Below are 16997 nucleotides of genomic sequence, written 5' to 3' on the forward strand. Positions count from 1 at the left end.
AACAGCTTTTTTTTTAGTTTTTGTGTTACATGCATACACTAATAACAAAAAAAACTAACCAGAATCAGTAAAACAATAAAATGAAAGAAACCAAGCAGCATCTCTGACCACCAGCAGACTTTATTAAACCATAAACAATGGCAATCCTAAGCGCTTTAGTCTATGAATTAAGACTTCATCAGAGGATCAAGATTAAAATAAGACAACGTACTTAAATAGCAGTGGCTCATCCGAGCAACCAATCACACCAGAAAGACAATTGACTGACTATAAACATATAAAAACATTAACCAAGTTTAACCAAAGACATTCCTAAAAAGTCTCTTTATAAATGTGTGTGTGTGTGTGTATATATATATATATATATATATATATATATATATATATATGTATGTATGTGTGAGTGTATCCCCTAAAAATATAAATTCTAATCTATTCCTAAAATAATTACTACCATGTGCATTTGAATAACTTAAATAGTTGAACATACAAATCTACTGGGTGTTAAAAAAATGAAAATTTAAAATTCACTTCATGTATTGAAGCAATAATGAGAATTCTATAAATAAGGATATATATATAAAAGTTGTAATAATATATATGTAGAAAATAGGTCTGCATATTAAAACATATATATGCATATTTATGTTAAAATTAAATTCACAATAAAACTACAGTAATTACATAAATTGACACAAACAATAAACACATTGCAAAAGTAATGAAACTGGCTGCACTAATTTTTAAAATACTATTAATTGGCACAGTGTCATTTATACCAGGGCTTTGAGAGGCATTCAGCCTCACCTGCCATTGTAGTTCCATAATATCTAAAAATGATTTAATATCCCCATAAAATGGTGTCATACGAAATCTATCTATGGCAGAAAAGTGTATTTCTTAAAATTTAACACACAAGTGAATGTCTAGCCAAAGCATTTGCCATTTTGTTTTTCCTTAATATCATAGACATGTTCTCTAATCCTATCCCTCAACCTTCTCTTGGTTTTGCCAACATAGTAAGCATTGCAAGTGGAGCACATAGCTAAATAAATGAGATGTGTTGTATTACAGTTCACCTTCCCTGGGTAAGCAATCGTTCTTTTAAAATGATGGGCCACTGTGTAAGGGACAGTATAGATATACCTGCACATTTTACAGCAACCACATTTCTGCATAAGGCTGTGGCTACAGTCATGTTTTGTTGCACCAGTCTCTAAAATACCTCTGATATTCTTCCCTCAAGAAAAAGTTATCTTAGTCTGAACACCCAAATGCTTCTTCAGATCATCATTAAAAGTAATGTCCCAGTATTTCCTAATTACATTGATGTACTGATTAGTGACATTTAAAGGAATAACAAAGGAAGAAGTAAAAGTGGAATGGGGATACCTGTTGAAACAATCTCATTAATTGTCATGGTACCGTTTGGTGTACCATTTAATATAGGTGCATATTGATCGGTCCTGTGCCTAACAACCTCAGTTCTGATTTTATTAGGGAAATCCAATGCATATCCCCTACCCAAAAATAAACAAATAAGGTAATGGACCTCATTAAAAAAACTTGGTATCATCCGAGATAAACTGGGAAAGTCTAAACAGTTGTTCTTTGACAACTGATTTCTTTTGAAACATGGGATAACTGCTTTCAAAGTGCATGTATGTATCAGAAAATGTTTCTTTTTTGTAAATAGTAGATATATAACAACCCTTAGCCAGATCTTTGCCCTGGGTCAAATCCAAATAGTTGATGAAATTTGAAACATAGGTGTAAGTGAACTTTAAAAATCTTGTGGATTCCTGCCACAAGTTAAAACACTCCCATTCAACTTTAGTACCTTTCCAAAGAATCAATATATCATCCAGGAATTGAAGATAACCATGTGTTAAAGCTAGGAATTATTGAGTATATTTGTTTTCCTTTGCCCACATGGCTAAACCAATATTGGAATAAATGGGGCCACAGGAAGCTCTTGATGCTTGTTGAAATAATTCCCCTTCAAACTGAAGGTAAGTGTTGGTCAATACTAGGCTTAAGAGTGATGTAACTGATTGTACTTCCCCCAAAGACAATCAGGTATAATGAGATAGGTATGTGAAAAAACATTCCAAGCCTACTTGGTGATAAAAACTAAACAATAAATCTAGCCAAGCTAGACTTTTCACTGTGTGATTCCTTAAAAACACTTGCATTAGAGATAACATGGGATATATGCAAATGACCCCTTAAGAACATTAGGTGTTTCGGCTATATGGCAGTTCTGAATGTCCATGACTTTTTTCTTTTTAAGTCTGTTATGGAGAATTTCAGGCCAATAAAGCCAAACCCCACTAGCTGTGGACATGCATGCACCTCTAATGCAAGAGGTTTTAAGGAATCACACAGTGGAAATTCAGACTTGGCTAGATTTTGCTTTTAGTTTTTACTGATTGGTTTGTCTGTGTGACCTTGTTGCTAATTGTTAGTTGGGATATTTTACAGACACTCTAATGGTTATGGACATCAACTGGGTATGTCAACCCTGTGTTTCCAAATGTTAGCTAAACATTCCAGTTATGCTGTGCTGATGAGGCCATAAGAAGGCCAAAACACACATGTCCACAGCTAGTGGGGTTTAGCTTTGTTGGCCTGAATGTGTCCATAATAGACTTAAAAAGGAAAAAAAGTCATGGACAATCAGAACTGCCATATAGCTGAAACACCTGATGTCCTTAAGGGGCCATTTGCATATATCCCATGTTACCTCTAATGCAAGAGGTTTTAAGGAATCACACAATGGAAAATATAGCTTGGCTAGATTTCTCTTTTAGTTTTTGCTGATTGGTTTGTCTGTGTGACCTTGTTACTAATTGTTTAAGCCTACTTGCTGGGGAATAACTGTAAATAATTCAACTACATCAACTGTGATGAAAGATATATTCTGACAAAACTCCAAGAAATTCAAAACTTCAGGTAAATTCCATGAGTCTGTTAATATGTATTTCTCTGACTGTAAAATATTCTTAACATTTGAAATCAATATATTTAGTTAAGGGCTCCATCTTGGAGCCTTTTGCAGAGACAGTTGGTTTAAGGGTGGGTCATGAGCATTCTTGTGTATCTTTGGGATCCTGAATATGGAGGCTAATTTAGGTTTCTCTACATTCAAATGATCCTAAATATCATACTCAATTTCTCCCTGTAAGATCATGTCCAACAACAGGAAATCAAACCTGGCATAAGCCCTGTTAATTTCATTTAGTGATGCTCTCACATAGGTGTGCTTCTGATTCAACAATTGGAACATCTTCAAAGAATAGTCCATAATATCCATAATCCCCCCACCCTTATCAGGTTTCATAATATGAACATTTTATTTCTAGCTAGACTAAATAAAAGTTCTCTTTGTGGTGCCAGGTTGTCAAGCCTAGCATTTCTATTTATATTGTAAATGAACCTGAATTCATTTTCACAAAATTTTTCAAATGTTGCTACTATAGGGTTGGGGAAGAGGTAAAAAAAAGTGCTTTTCCTATGTAGCCCAGTATGTCCAACTTGTTTACTTACATCTCTGACAGAATAAAACAATTTTAAATTACAACTGGAGTAGCGGTTAGTGCTGTCGCCTCACAGCAAGATGTTCTCTGGTTCAGTTCTCAGCTGGGGTGCCTTCTGTGTGGAGTCTGCATGTCCTCCCTGCATTCGTGTGGTTTTCCTCCGGGTGCTCCGGTTTCCTCCCAGTTTACAAAGACATGTGCATCTGGAGCATTTATCCCCAGGCTTCCACTGAAAATTATCTCATTCTAAGTCAGACTTTCCCAGTAAACAAATGTTAAATAAATAAAAATAAAAATTCCTGCAAAACAATTTCAATTGAATAATTGCATGCACTACATCAAGGTTAAAACTATGAATAAAAGAAAATCCCTTTTTAAATATATTCATATATTAACCAACCCTTCAAGTCTGAGAAAGTTTGAAAACCTGAAAAGTGTCCACTGCTTCATTGTCCACAATTAATTTGCACTCACACTTACACAAATTCACCTTCTGTACCTGCCCTGAGAATTGGACTGAAAGTTCTTCTGTTGGGGTTTTGAACCATTCCATGAGCCATAGTTGTAGGTTGATGAATGATTTGCTATCCTCTCTGATCACCTGACTTAGGGTTCTAAAAAAACTCCTTGTTCGTCTTCCTCACTCTCAATGTGTTCATGATTATTAACTACAATTTCATCAACCACTTCCGTGTTGTCTCTTAATGAAACACTTCTACTTCCCCTTCTATACTGTTGTAAATAGTAGGCTTTGCCCTGTTCATACTCACCCCTGTCTCTTTCCAGTTTACGAATCTTGTGTCCTTTATTGTTCATAATTGCTACATCCACCTTACTGAAATGTCTCCAGAAATTGTTGTTTAATGGTAGCAGATAAAAGATCATTCCTAATTTGGTGATCAGCCATACTAAGTTCCATATCAAGTGCCTCAATCTTACACTCATTTTCCTTTTTAATTAATTTTAATAAAGCAATACCTGTTTCATTATACAGTTTTACTATGTCATGAAACAACACTGAATTTTCCTCGACTCCATTAGGACATTTCCATGTTCTCAACCCTTTTGGGCTATGTTAAACTGGATACATTCCATGAAATAGGAATTCTCTAACTCCAAATTACATATTTTAAACAGATTCTTTTTGAAATCTTTGAGAACCCCTTGAACAGCTGAAGCAGTTTGTGAAATGCTATTGACAAACACTGGTACTTTGGAACGTAACCAAGAATCCAAGTCCACTTCTGGTTGTTGCACAGGAAATGATTGATTATTACCAGCTCCAATGTGATTAGAGACTCAATACACTACCACTTGAGCATAAGTCCTGGAGGTTTTTGTGAAGATGTCTTGACTGTTCACATCATCTAATGGTTGAGAACCTCAAGCCCCTGCATTTTCTATATTTGTTCCACCAGAAGCTGGTGGGGAAGCATATTTAGAAGTTTATTGAATCAAAAGGGTAGGGTTGCCAGGTAGCTCCATGATAAAAGCTTCTACTTCCCCTTCTCTAATAAATACCATGTGAACAAGCCCACCATGAATGTAACATGCTTCCGGTTCAGAAAACCAGTAACCAAAAAAATAAACAAACTAACCAAAACCATTTAAACAATAAAACAAAAGGAACTAAGCAGTGTCTCCGACCACCAGCGAACTTTATTAAGCCATAAAAGTAACAAATTAAAATGCTTTCATCTATGAATTAAGACTTCATCAGAGGATCAAGATTAAAATAAGACAATGTACTTAAATAGCAGTGGATCATCCTAGCAATCAAGCACACCAGAAAGGCAATTGCTTGAGTAATCATATAAAACATTAACAACTTCAACCAAAGACATTCCTAAAAAAATCTCCTTACAAATGTGTATATGTATGCGTCCCCTAAAAATATATATTCTAATTTATCCCTAAAAAAATTACTACTTTGTGCATGATGATGACACCCATCAGAAATGCACACAATCCCATGGAAGAACACCATAATGAGGCCCTCGCACAAACTAGAAACATCATAGAGCGTGTGTTTGGGTTGCTGAAGTCACGGTTCTGGTGCCTCAATATATCTGTTGGAGCCCTGCAGTACTCTCCAACCACATGTGCACATTTGCTCATAGTATGTGCCATGCTACACAATATGATCCAGCGGAAGCAGTTGCAAAAGGATTAGCATAGGGAATGGATACACATCCCCCACCAGTGCCTAGGTCACCACAGCCACACTCACAGGAGGACTCAGAGGAGCACACTCACAGGAGGACTCTGAGGAGGAGCCCCCCTGATGATATCCTGGTAGGCAGACCAGCCTGGCACTGGCTAAGAGACAACACATAGCACATTCACTGACAACCTAGGGCTCTAGGGACTGACACCTTACCCCTACTCACATGCATATAGTAAAATAGTTGATGCCAAGCAACCTGCACAACCTGTACCTATCCATGTATTAGCTGTGTACTGCTTGCATCACATAGAGTCAGCCCTGAACTACATTTCTGTCAACTGCTGCATTCTCAAGGTAAGTCTCTAACCTACACAGTAATTGTAAAGATTACTATAAGGTATCATATGTATGAATCTGCTGCTGTTATGCAAGGAAATATTGTGGGCTATTTCGTCAGAGTTAACATCCACATGGGAAAACTGATACCCAGTCCCATAGTTTGTGTTCTTTAATTTTCATTAGGCCTCATGGTTGAAATATTCACAACATCAGTCAAGGGAGATGTTAACAGTGGGCACATATGATATTTGGACTACTATCTACCCACCCTGTTCATGCGCTGTTGTTCCCCCACCCCCAACACAGTAGTACCCATATAACCGTCTTAACAGAAAATCAACTATGGTATAGCAGTGGGCCAGGCAATCTCAGGGCTGTAACATGGATAGCGCTCACACATTGTATGTCAGTCTTCATGCAGGAAACAATGTACATCTGTATGCTGTTGACTGTGTGATGAATCCCCCTTTCTGTCTAGTGACCTGTGTAGCTTAGTGGACTAGAGAAGCTAGCTTGGGTGATGGTATTAATGGTGCTAATCTGAAATTACTCACATCTTTTGCATAAGAGATAGTAGTAAGTTGGTGTTTTCACAGAATTTCATACCTCCCAAACTCTTAGTGGAAGAAATCTGGACAACGCCAGAAAGATTGGGGGACAAAGGCCCAAGCATAGGGACAGAGTTTAAATATTGGTCACATAAACCTAGACAGTTGCTGGAATTAAAGGTGTTACAGTAATACATATTTTCTGATGGATATAAAGTCTGACACACAATTGTCTGTCTGTAGTTAGTAGAATGTATTGATGCCAACATTCAATAAAGGATCAGAAGACCACAAATGTGTGTGTAACAGACCAAACATATGAGGCAAAACTCTGGACATTGTGTGAAAATCCGGACAGTTGAGAGGTATGCAGACTGTCAGTCTATTGGTGGTGTAAAATTACCAACCTCAATCACGTATTTAGTACAGCAGACAGCTGGGAAATCTTGTGGACGTTTGGAGTGAAGTGCAGTACTGCAGAAACAGGGTGGATGTTAATGTCTGTAACATACAAAATCCCAAACTGGAATATAGGTAGGTGTGGCCTGGAGTCACATTATAAGTACTGACAGTCCCACTGGCCATGCCCACACACATAGCAAAAATGAGTGAAATTCTGTTTGCCCTTCATTGAAATGACCTGTGTATGTATAACTGTCTATACATACAGACATATACATATACATATCCATTTGTCAATATCTCCCTGTCACATGCATAGTATAGCTATCGCTATGTAGTGTCAAATAGATATATACTTGTATATATAGCTATATATATTAAAATGATACATATACTCCCCCAATATATTTACATAACACATATACATATCATACACACACACACACACACACACACACACAGCTACATGTATATATACATCCCTGTTATATACATAAATATGTGTGTGGATCTGTATTGTCTGACATACCCTAATAATGGTGAGTAAATTGCACTATCACACAGCCATACTGTTGCTCAAAGGATCCAAACTAAAGGCGCAACAGTACATAATCCACTTACCTACAGACTCCTATGCCTGCTGGATGTCACCACGTAGACAGATGCAGGTAAACAGATAGAGTAATATATAATGGTATCAACGCATGTATGGACAGAGCACATTGTCCCTGCTCACAGTGTCACCTATCAAATTGCAAGCAGCCACATATAGCCATACTGGTAACTGTACACACATAGCTAGGATAAAAACAATTATCTCACTGCTAGGATACTAGATGCAGATAACAGTATGAAGCAATATCACTCTGCTGGCCACAGATGCTGTCCAACACAAGCCTAGTTGTGTACTGCACAAGTACTGTGCCTCTAATCACATATATAACAGACTTAACCTGTGGCACATGTGGTAAGTGCTGCGATGTATAGTGTATAAGCCTAGATAGGTAGGGGTTCTAATCTCACTGCAGCCCACTTGGTGAGTTTGTGTGTGTGTGTGTGTGTGTGTGTGTGTGTGTGTGTGTGTGTGTGTGTGTACCCTGTAAAACAATGGACTTGTCCTCATGGGCTATCCAGCAGCAATGGTTATGCACTTTTTGGGCCTGTAATTTGCTGCTGGCTTCCATACTGCCTTCTTCTACAAGGCCTGCTGATGTTGGCCATCTTAAGACTACCAGTTGACAGTATAGTATCAGATGTAAGCTATGGCACATGCGATAAGTACTGTGATCTATAGTGTATAACCCTAGAAAGGTAGGGGTTCTAATCTCACGGCAGCCCACCTTGTGTGTGTGTGTGTGTGTATATATATATATATATATATATATATATATATATATATATATATATACCCCTGCAAATCAATGGACATGCCCTCCTGGGCTATCCAGCAGCAATAGTTATGCAGTTTTTGGGCCCATAACATGCTGCTGGCTTTGAAACTGCCCTCTTCTATAAGGCCTGCTGATGTTGGCCATCTTAAGACTACCAGATGATAATATAGTATCAGACGTAAGCCATGGCACATGTGATAAGTACTGTGATCTATAGTGTATACACCTAGATAGGTAGGGGCTCTAATCTCACTCTGCCCAACATGGTGCATGTGTATATCCATATGGCATACATATGATACCCTTTGTAACTTAGACATAGTTATGGTCTTGCAACATTGTATTTGTAGTGGGTGATGTGGACCCCCAAATGACAGAAGACAATGATGTTGATATCAACAAGCATTATATGTTGAAAACTGATAGTACTAGCAGACATGAGTTGTGTTTTTTGCATCAGGCACTGTGATCTGTAGTGTGTACCAGTACATAGGTAAGTGTTCTAACCTGTATACAGCCAACTTACAGTATGTGTGTGCCTTGGCATGTCCTGTATGCAGTCAGTGGAAGTGGTGCCAGCCTAAATATGGCCATGTTTGCATGTGAGACTGTTACAGCAGTATACATCATGTTATGGTGTCACAGGGCATGTCATAACTAACATAATGGCCATACAGCCCTCACAATCAGAGACATTTCTATACCCCTCAGTATAAGACCAGCACATATCACCCCAGTCCAAGAGGGGCTCAGGCAGATGATGTGTGTGGAGATGATAGCCCCTAGCCAATCAGATAGCATGTGCTGAGGTGTACTGAGGTGCTCTGTGTACCATTAGGCAGGGTCTTTTTCAAGGGTGCATTTATGTCTGTTAGACAAATGTTTCCCACCAACATGTAGTACTAATATCATATAGTAGGTTAATGTCCTTAATGTCATCCATCTACTATGTCCCCTACAGATAGGCAGCATATGGACTCCAGCAAGGTCACACCTTACCCTGTAGCAGACCTTATCACAAATTATGAATACATGATTACACTGACTGCCACCATTGTCCTTGGTAGACTGTCATACAGATGTGAACCTATGGAGCCATGCACATATACATATTCCTGCTGTGCTGCCATGCCATGCTGTGCCACTTCACTGCCACTGTGTGTCCATAGGTTATCCCCCAGACTCCTGGAACAGAAACATACACAGGTCTGTGACATACCTGCCATTGTGTAACATAAGGTCCAAAAAATTATGTTGCATACTCATGATACATGCCAGTATACAGTGTATGTTGGTGACCACTACAAGTAGCATGGGAAAACAGTACTGCATTACACAAGTACATGTCAAGTAATATCACCCTGTGCATCAGACACATTGCTTCATTCCCCTGCATAAATGGGAAGGATGACAGGGATGTGGTACAGGTATCATCACTTGCACAGGGTGATGTGTGGGGGGGTGCTGGAGGCCCAGACTGGACCAAACGGTTGACAGCATGTGTGTGAGTCAACAAGGGGAGTGGGTTAGATGGACCATGGTGAGGTGCCATGTGTGTCTGTAGGTGACCTGCATGTGACAGTGGTGTGTGTGTGTGTTTGTATGTGTACACAGTCAAGCTCAGTGCTAGCCCTACATGTGTGTATGTTGGACAGCTATGGATTGTACATGGTAGAGTTGACAGTTCACCATCTCTGGCCCTGAATATAGGAAGTGGCTCTGCTAAGAGGTGCACTGGCACCACCATGCCCAAGGTCAGATGCAGTGCTAGTACCTGACTGTGGCTGCTGTCTGCTGGGACCATGCCCCCCATGGCCTGCCATGTTGTGGTGTGGACAGCACACTCCCATCTGTAGTGCTGGATGTATTGCCACTATGGCAGCGTAACTGTGCATGGCTGCATGGACTATCAGCAGATGGTGTTGCTGACCTACGTCCATGAGTCCACCACCTAACTCCAACATGTTCCAGCACAGATAATGTGCGGCCCAAGACAGACACTGTCTCAGCCCACCATCTGTCCACTGCATTGGAGACACCCTGGATCAGTTTTTATATAAACATGAGATTTTGCAAGACGAAACATACCCATGACCAGTGCAAAGGACAGAGCTTCACTTTTTTGCCAAAGTAAAAGCGTATTCTTATAGCATTTGAGTTCCTTATGCCATTTAATATAACATTTAGATGTTTCAAATACAAAATAGCTGTTTTATGCAAATACTAAAGAAAACTTAGGAAATATTTTTGTCCTCAAATTTCAGGACATTTGCCATTATTTAGTTTTTTTTTTTTGCTGGACACAACTGCCCAAAGAGGGAATGTCCCTAATAAAGAGGGGCAGGTGGTAACCCTAGTCACGGATGTTAGACTGCGCTGCATCCATAACCCTAAGCATCTGTCTGGTGTCCAATTCAGAAATGTGCCTGTGCCTCCATGACAGCCTGAAACATGCACTGAGTGACCCATGATGTGACACCTGCAACAGGTGGTGGATGGACAGCAATCCTCCTATAAGCACCCCTGTCAATCTGCCCATATAGGACCTTGTCAGCTCTCTGGCTATAGCCAGTGGCTACACTCACTGAAGCCATAGTTGCCACACTGGCCTGTTCAATGTCTCCACCCTCTGACTGTCCCATATTTGAGTCCTGTGGGGACTGGGTATGTGTGGGCATACTGACTGTTTGCAGTGACAATGGGGGCAGAATAGTGAAGTCAACCTCTGGGACAGTTTCAGTCTCTGACAACCCCACCTGTGCTTTACTCTGCCATCATCATCATCAGACTCTGAAGAGACACTGACATCAAGTTATGTGTGGGAGAGACCCCAACTCCCCTGGTCACCTGTGGAAACCAAGACAAAAGGAGTACATTGCTACCTGCACTATTATGTATGAAAAATCCACAAAGAGTCATAATAATAAGGATCCACAACTGCATTACCAGTCTCACATCTTCTCATCTCCACTTTCATGCACAACAGACTTCCTCACAACAAAATACACATTCAGCTCAAGACCTTTATAACAAGCACATCAGGTAAATCATGTAACACTTGCCCAGTACAATGCACCTTTTATGTAAATATGACACTATACCTGATAAAACAACACATAAAACCCAGTATACCTATCTTAACAAATATATACAAATACAATATGTGATGTTGTCCTGTCTCACCTTCATTCTTAACTGGTTGGGTCCGGAACCGATCCTCAGTTCCAACTCGGCCTTATACAAAAGCTTGAGGTCTTCCACTAGCTCATGGCTGAAACCCTATCCCATCATGCCCTAGGAAAGCTCCCCAGATCTCATTTGCCATGAAACAAGATTGGGTGCTTCCATACTGGGTCTGGCTAAGTGAAATTCTCCTTTTCAATTTTTGGATAATTGTTCTTTAATTACTTATATTATATTTAGGTAGTGTTTATTGAATAGTTTGGAGTGTTCATTTTCTGCTGTTTGTGCTGTTGGCTGTCATTTCCTCTCAGGGTCTTTTTTCTCTCACTCTATCCTGGCTTAAGTTTTTCTCTCTAAGCCCCTTTTAGTTAGAGGGCTTTCCTTCTGTTAACTTTTAGGCTCATTTAAGTTAGAGAGCCGTTTGATTTTAGATTTTTTTTTTTTTGTTTTTGTTTTTTTTTTGTTCCTCTGTTAATTACTAGGCAAGCTTGTTTAATTAGAAGAGTGTTCTCCTAAGCCCATTTTAGTTAGAGGGCTTTCTTTCTGTTAATTTTAGGCTCGTTTAAGTTAGAGAGCCTGTTTGACCTTAGATATATTCTTTTGTTCCTCTGTAAATTACTGCACAAGCTCATTTGAATTAGAGGGCTGCTTTTTCCTGTTTTAGAGGGTATTTTTGGCTTTCTCCTTTGTACTTGCTTGTTGTTAAAAAAAATTGTAGTATGTAGTTTGCCTAGTTGTTATTGTTGCCCTTTTCTGAGATGTCTTCTAAGCAGCCTAAGGATAGTAAACCCTTGGGGTTTAAAAATGTGTAAAATGCAGCCAAAAAATGTCAGTTACTGATGGACATACATGCATGTACTACCTCGGAGTGGTACACTCTCAGGAATCATGCCATATGTCACTCCTTTAGCCATAGGGTGCTTCTGGAGAGGAAGAATAAATTAATTCTAAGAGGATTGTTGAGGACCCCTTTTATAGAGGCTATTGAAGAATGTCAGGGTCCTTCCCCCTCTTCTAAATCACACAAGTTGGGAAAAAGATCTTCTTCAGAGGCTCAATCAGAGCCGACAAAAAAGTTGCATAAATTTTCAACTTCAGACTCGAAGACAGGCAGGCCTGAGAAACCTTTCACCCTGACTCCATTAGTTTCGGAGTCATTGGGTTTTCAAGTACGGAGCTGGTCCCCAGAATTGGAACCAGTATTTCCAACCTTAAGATCGCCCTTACTACAGGTATCCAGATGTTCTGCTCCCTCCTCTCGATCCTCCAGGAGCCTCTCTGATGATGATGTGGATCACGTGGTGCAGAGGCTATTGAAGACACCAGGGCTTGCCAAATTGTTGTCGGATCCAACCCAGAAGGCTTCAGAACTGACCCAGCCTACCCTTTCACCATTTATTCCTCCTCCAAGCCGATCCTGGACTTCAGAGCCAGAATGTCTAGAACTGGTGGTAGTGGAACTGTTGGAGCCGTGACCTATCCCAGGATCTTTGGCTGTGACTACTGTTTCGACGTCCTCAGTTTCATCTGAAGTAGAGGAGCCTAGGAGCCAATGCTCTCCGGTCGGGTCCAGGGAGGGGAGTCAGATCGGACGGTTGTTGGATCTGAGCTTGCCTATCTGGGCTTCGGTGTGGGTGAGCTCAGCTCCTACATTGGCCTCAGAGCCAACCCCCTTGGTTCCATGGATGCCTTCTGGTTCCACAGAGCTGGGAGTTTCCTCAGATCAGGGGCAGGGGGCTTTCGAGGTGATGAGGTGAGTGCTTTCTCCACAGACAGGTTCACTCTCAGGTCAGGACATTTTTCCTCCAAAGGCACTGGTGTCTGTCTCAACATCACTGCATTCACAGAGACACAGAGATCCTAGGCTTCAGGATGCCCCATTGGTTGAACCCCTCTCTTCCAAAACCTCTCCAGAATACCCTTCTGAAGAGGTCCCCTGAAAGAGACTTTGCAAGAGGAAGCATTTAGACTTCCCAGAGGAGTCCATCACATCCGATGCAGACCTTGATGAGTCAGAAGGGTCCCCACGGTCACCCTCTGAGGATGTCTCCTTCACAGACATCCTGGAAATACTTAAGCAGAGAGGCAGCTGGAAGTCCCATCAACCCTTCTGTGGAGGAGTCTGTAAACCTGAACACTTTTGGGTCTCACCCTTCCATCACTTGGGTGTCTCTGCCTTTCAATGAACTGATGGACCTAGTTTGTCGAAAGGCATGGGAGTCTCCAGACTCAGTAGAGCCTGTTCCCCGGAAGCCAAATAAATTCATAACATCCCCTACAGATAAGAGTTTTCTTACAAAAGGTGTCCCAGTAGATGCTATGGTGGCGGCGGCGGTTACCAAAAAGGAATGTCCTCTTCTGTCCATCTGCTGAACAAGGAGTCTTGTACGATGGACAGATACAGAAAGCACACCTTTTCTTCAGTGACATTTGCACTCAGATTGCTGAACTATCTCACCCACTTTACCAGACTTCAGAGAGATCTCCTGAAGGAGCTATGAGGTACTCTCCAAGGTTCACTAGCTGAAGAGGTATCAGAGAAGATTTCCCCTCAGCTCTCCACCTTAAACTCAGTGGTCAACTCCTCCATGAGACTCATTTCCTATGCAGCGGATGGAGCAAGTAGGGCAGCAGGTTTAGGAATTTCCCTAAGGAGACATTCCTGGATGTGCTTGTGTGACTTTGCAGAGCCCTTTAAATCTTCTTTTGTTAATGCCCCTTTCAATGGCTCATCCTTGTTTGGGCCAAAAGTCAAAGGCACACTAACCAGTTGTGAACAAGAAGGAAAAACTCTGCCATAGGAGTCCATTTTTCCCTACCTTCTAGACCTTATCCAGAAGGTCAAAAGGGGGGAAAATGTGGTTGCAAAAATCCCAAACAGCTTTTCTGGACACACATGATGATTCTTCCCCCAGGTGCAGGGGAGGAAGCAGTAATGGAAGATGCCAACCATGTGGCAGAGGGGGTCTACAGAATCAGGGCGACAGAGAGTCATTCCTAGGTAAGCCCTTTCAGCGCTCCTGAAAGTAGGCCCATCTGTCCATCTCTGGAGGCAGTCGGCAGTCGCTTATCTTTGTACCCAGAAGCCTGGCTAAAAATAATAAAAGACAAGTGGGTACAAAGCATCGTAGCCAGAGGTTACTCCATACCCTTTTCTTTCCCTGTCCCAAACATGAAAAACATTCCAGACATTCCACCCAGTAAAAAGGAACATGCAACTCTGAAAATACAAAATTTGCTAGAAAAAGAGTCCCAGCAGACCAAATAGGATCCAAATCTTACTCAAAGTTCTTTTTAGTTCCAAAGAAAACAGGGGACTGGAGATCCATTCTGGATCTCAGCAAATTAAACAAGTCAGTAAGAAAATCAAAGTTCTGAATGGTAACACTGCAGTCAATACTCCTTTCTTGGGAAAAGATGATTGGATGTGCTCAATAGACCTCCAGGATGTGTACTACCACATAAATATGGACAGATGATCCAGGAGTCATTTGCACTCATGGCTGGGTGCCAGTCACTATCAGTTTCATGCTCTTCCCTTTGGTCTCACTACAGCCCCCAGAGTGTTCACCAAATGTAGGGCAGTAGTCATGGCTCACTTGAGATGCCTAGGATTCTGAGTGTTTCCATATCTAGACGACTGGCTCCTAACCACCACCACTGAGCATCTACTAACAAAAGCAAGAGACACCACCATGCAGATCTGCTGTCACCTAGGAATCACAATAAACTACAAAAAATCTGCCTTGTTGCCATCTCAGAGTATTATTTTTATAGGAGCAGATCTAGATACAACAAAGATGATGGCAAAGCTTCCTTCTGAAAGGGTTCAAGTTCTACAAAGTCAGGTTCTACTCCTACTTTCCAAGAAAAAAATACAAGCAAGATCAGTTCTGAAAGTCTTACAAACCATGGCAGCAGCAATAACCCTAATTCCATTAACACATCTGCATATGAGAATTCTACAATGGTTACTGTTCACTCAGTGGTCCATGCAGGGACTACCCATGTCCCACCAAATTATAATAATAGAATCCTGCAAGAAAGACCTTCATTGGTGGCTTCACTCCACTCATGTGACATTAGGTCTACCCTTTCTTCTTCCACAACCTTTAGCCACAATGACCATGGACACTTCCCAGATTGGGTGTAGGGGGCATTACCTGGGAAGGACAGTCCAAGGCACTTGGCAGAATCATGAGGCACACTTGCACATTAATGTCCTAGAGATGATGGTGGTGCTTCTTGTGTTGCAAGCATTGCAAGACTCTTCTGCTAGGAACTATGCAATACAGACAGATAAAATGTCAATTGCATGGTACATAAACAAGGAGGAACCAGGTCCTACCCCCTTTGTCAAGAGGCCCTGAGAGTATGGCAGTGAGTGACCTCCTCCCAACGCTTTCTGATAGCAATGCACATCCCATGGAAATCCAGTGTGACAGCAGACAATCTCAGCAGAGCAATTCTGATGCCTCACAAGTGCCCCCTAAGACAAGAAGTAGCAGAAATGATTTTCCACAAATGGGGCCAGCCTTGCTGTGACCTTTTTGCCACATCCATGAATGCCAAATTCAGCTGCTATTTTGCTCTAATCCCCCCCCAGGGGAGTCACCAAGGGATGCACTTATACAAGATTGGCCCTTGGGTCTCCTTTACACCTTCCCTCCCTTTATGTTGACACCCAAAGTTCTTCAGAAAGTCAGCTCATTGGGAAGGAATTTGATATTCATTGCCACATACTGGCTTCATCAAATCTGGTTCCCCTTCCTTTGGCCTCATCTCCAGGAGGAGCCATGGATTCTGAACCCAGTTCTGGATCTTCTGACTTATGCATCGGGGATGCTCCACCCCTCCCTTCAAACCCTCAAACTGACAACTTGGCTGCTCTGATTCCAAACATAGCCAGGCTCCCTAACCTTTCCCCATCAGTAAAACATATCTTGATCTCATCTCATAAGGCTTCACTGAGGAAGTTATATATGAGCAAATGGCAAAGATTTTCTTCCTGGGCCTTGAATAACTGCATTGATCCCTTCTCTGCCCCTATAGCTTCCATTCTTGAATTCTTGGCAAAGCTATTTAATGAAGGTGCAGCTGCAGCTACTATCCAAGTTCAGTTAGCAGCAATATCTAATTTCCATATAGATGATTCAGAGCCAAATGTGATGCACAACAGACTTTGCAAGGCATTTCTTAATGGCACTATTTTATTAAGACAGCCTGTTAAAGCCCCTCCAGCACCATGGGTCCTGAACTTTGTCTTATCCCATTTGATTCTTCCCCCTTTTGAACCTGCATCATCCTCTGATCTAAAGTTTTTGACATGTAAGACAATATTTTTGATAGCCATCATGTCTGCTAGAAGAGTTTCAGAGCTACAAGCATTGTCTATAAAGCCCCCTACATGCTTTTCCACAAAGACAGA

This window comes from Protopterus annectens, chromosome 16.part0, assembly GCF_019279795.1.
Source record: "Protopterus annectens isolate FY-2018-M chromosome 16.part0, PAN1.0, whole genome shotgun sequence".
In the NCBI taxonomy this organism is placed as follows: Eukaryota; Metazoa; Chordata; order Ceratodontiformes; family Protopteridae; genus Protopterus; species Protopterus annectens.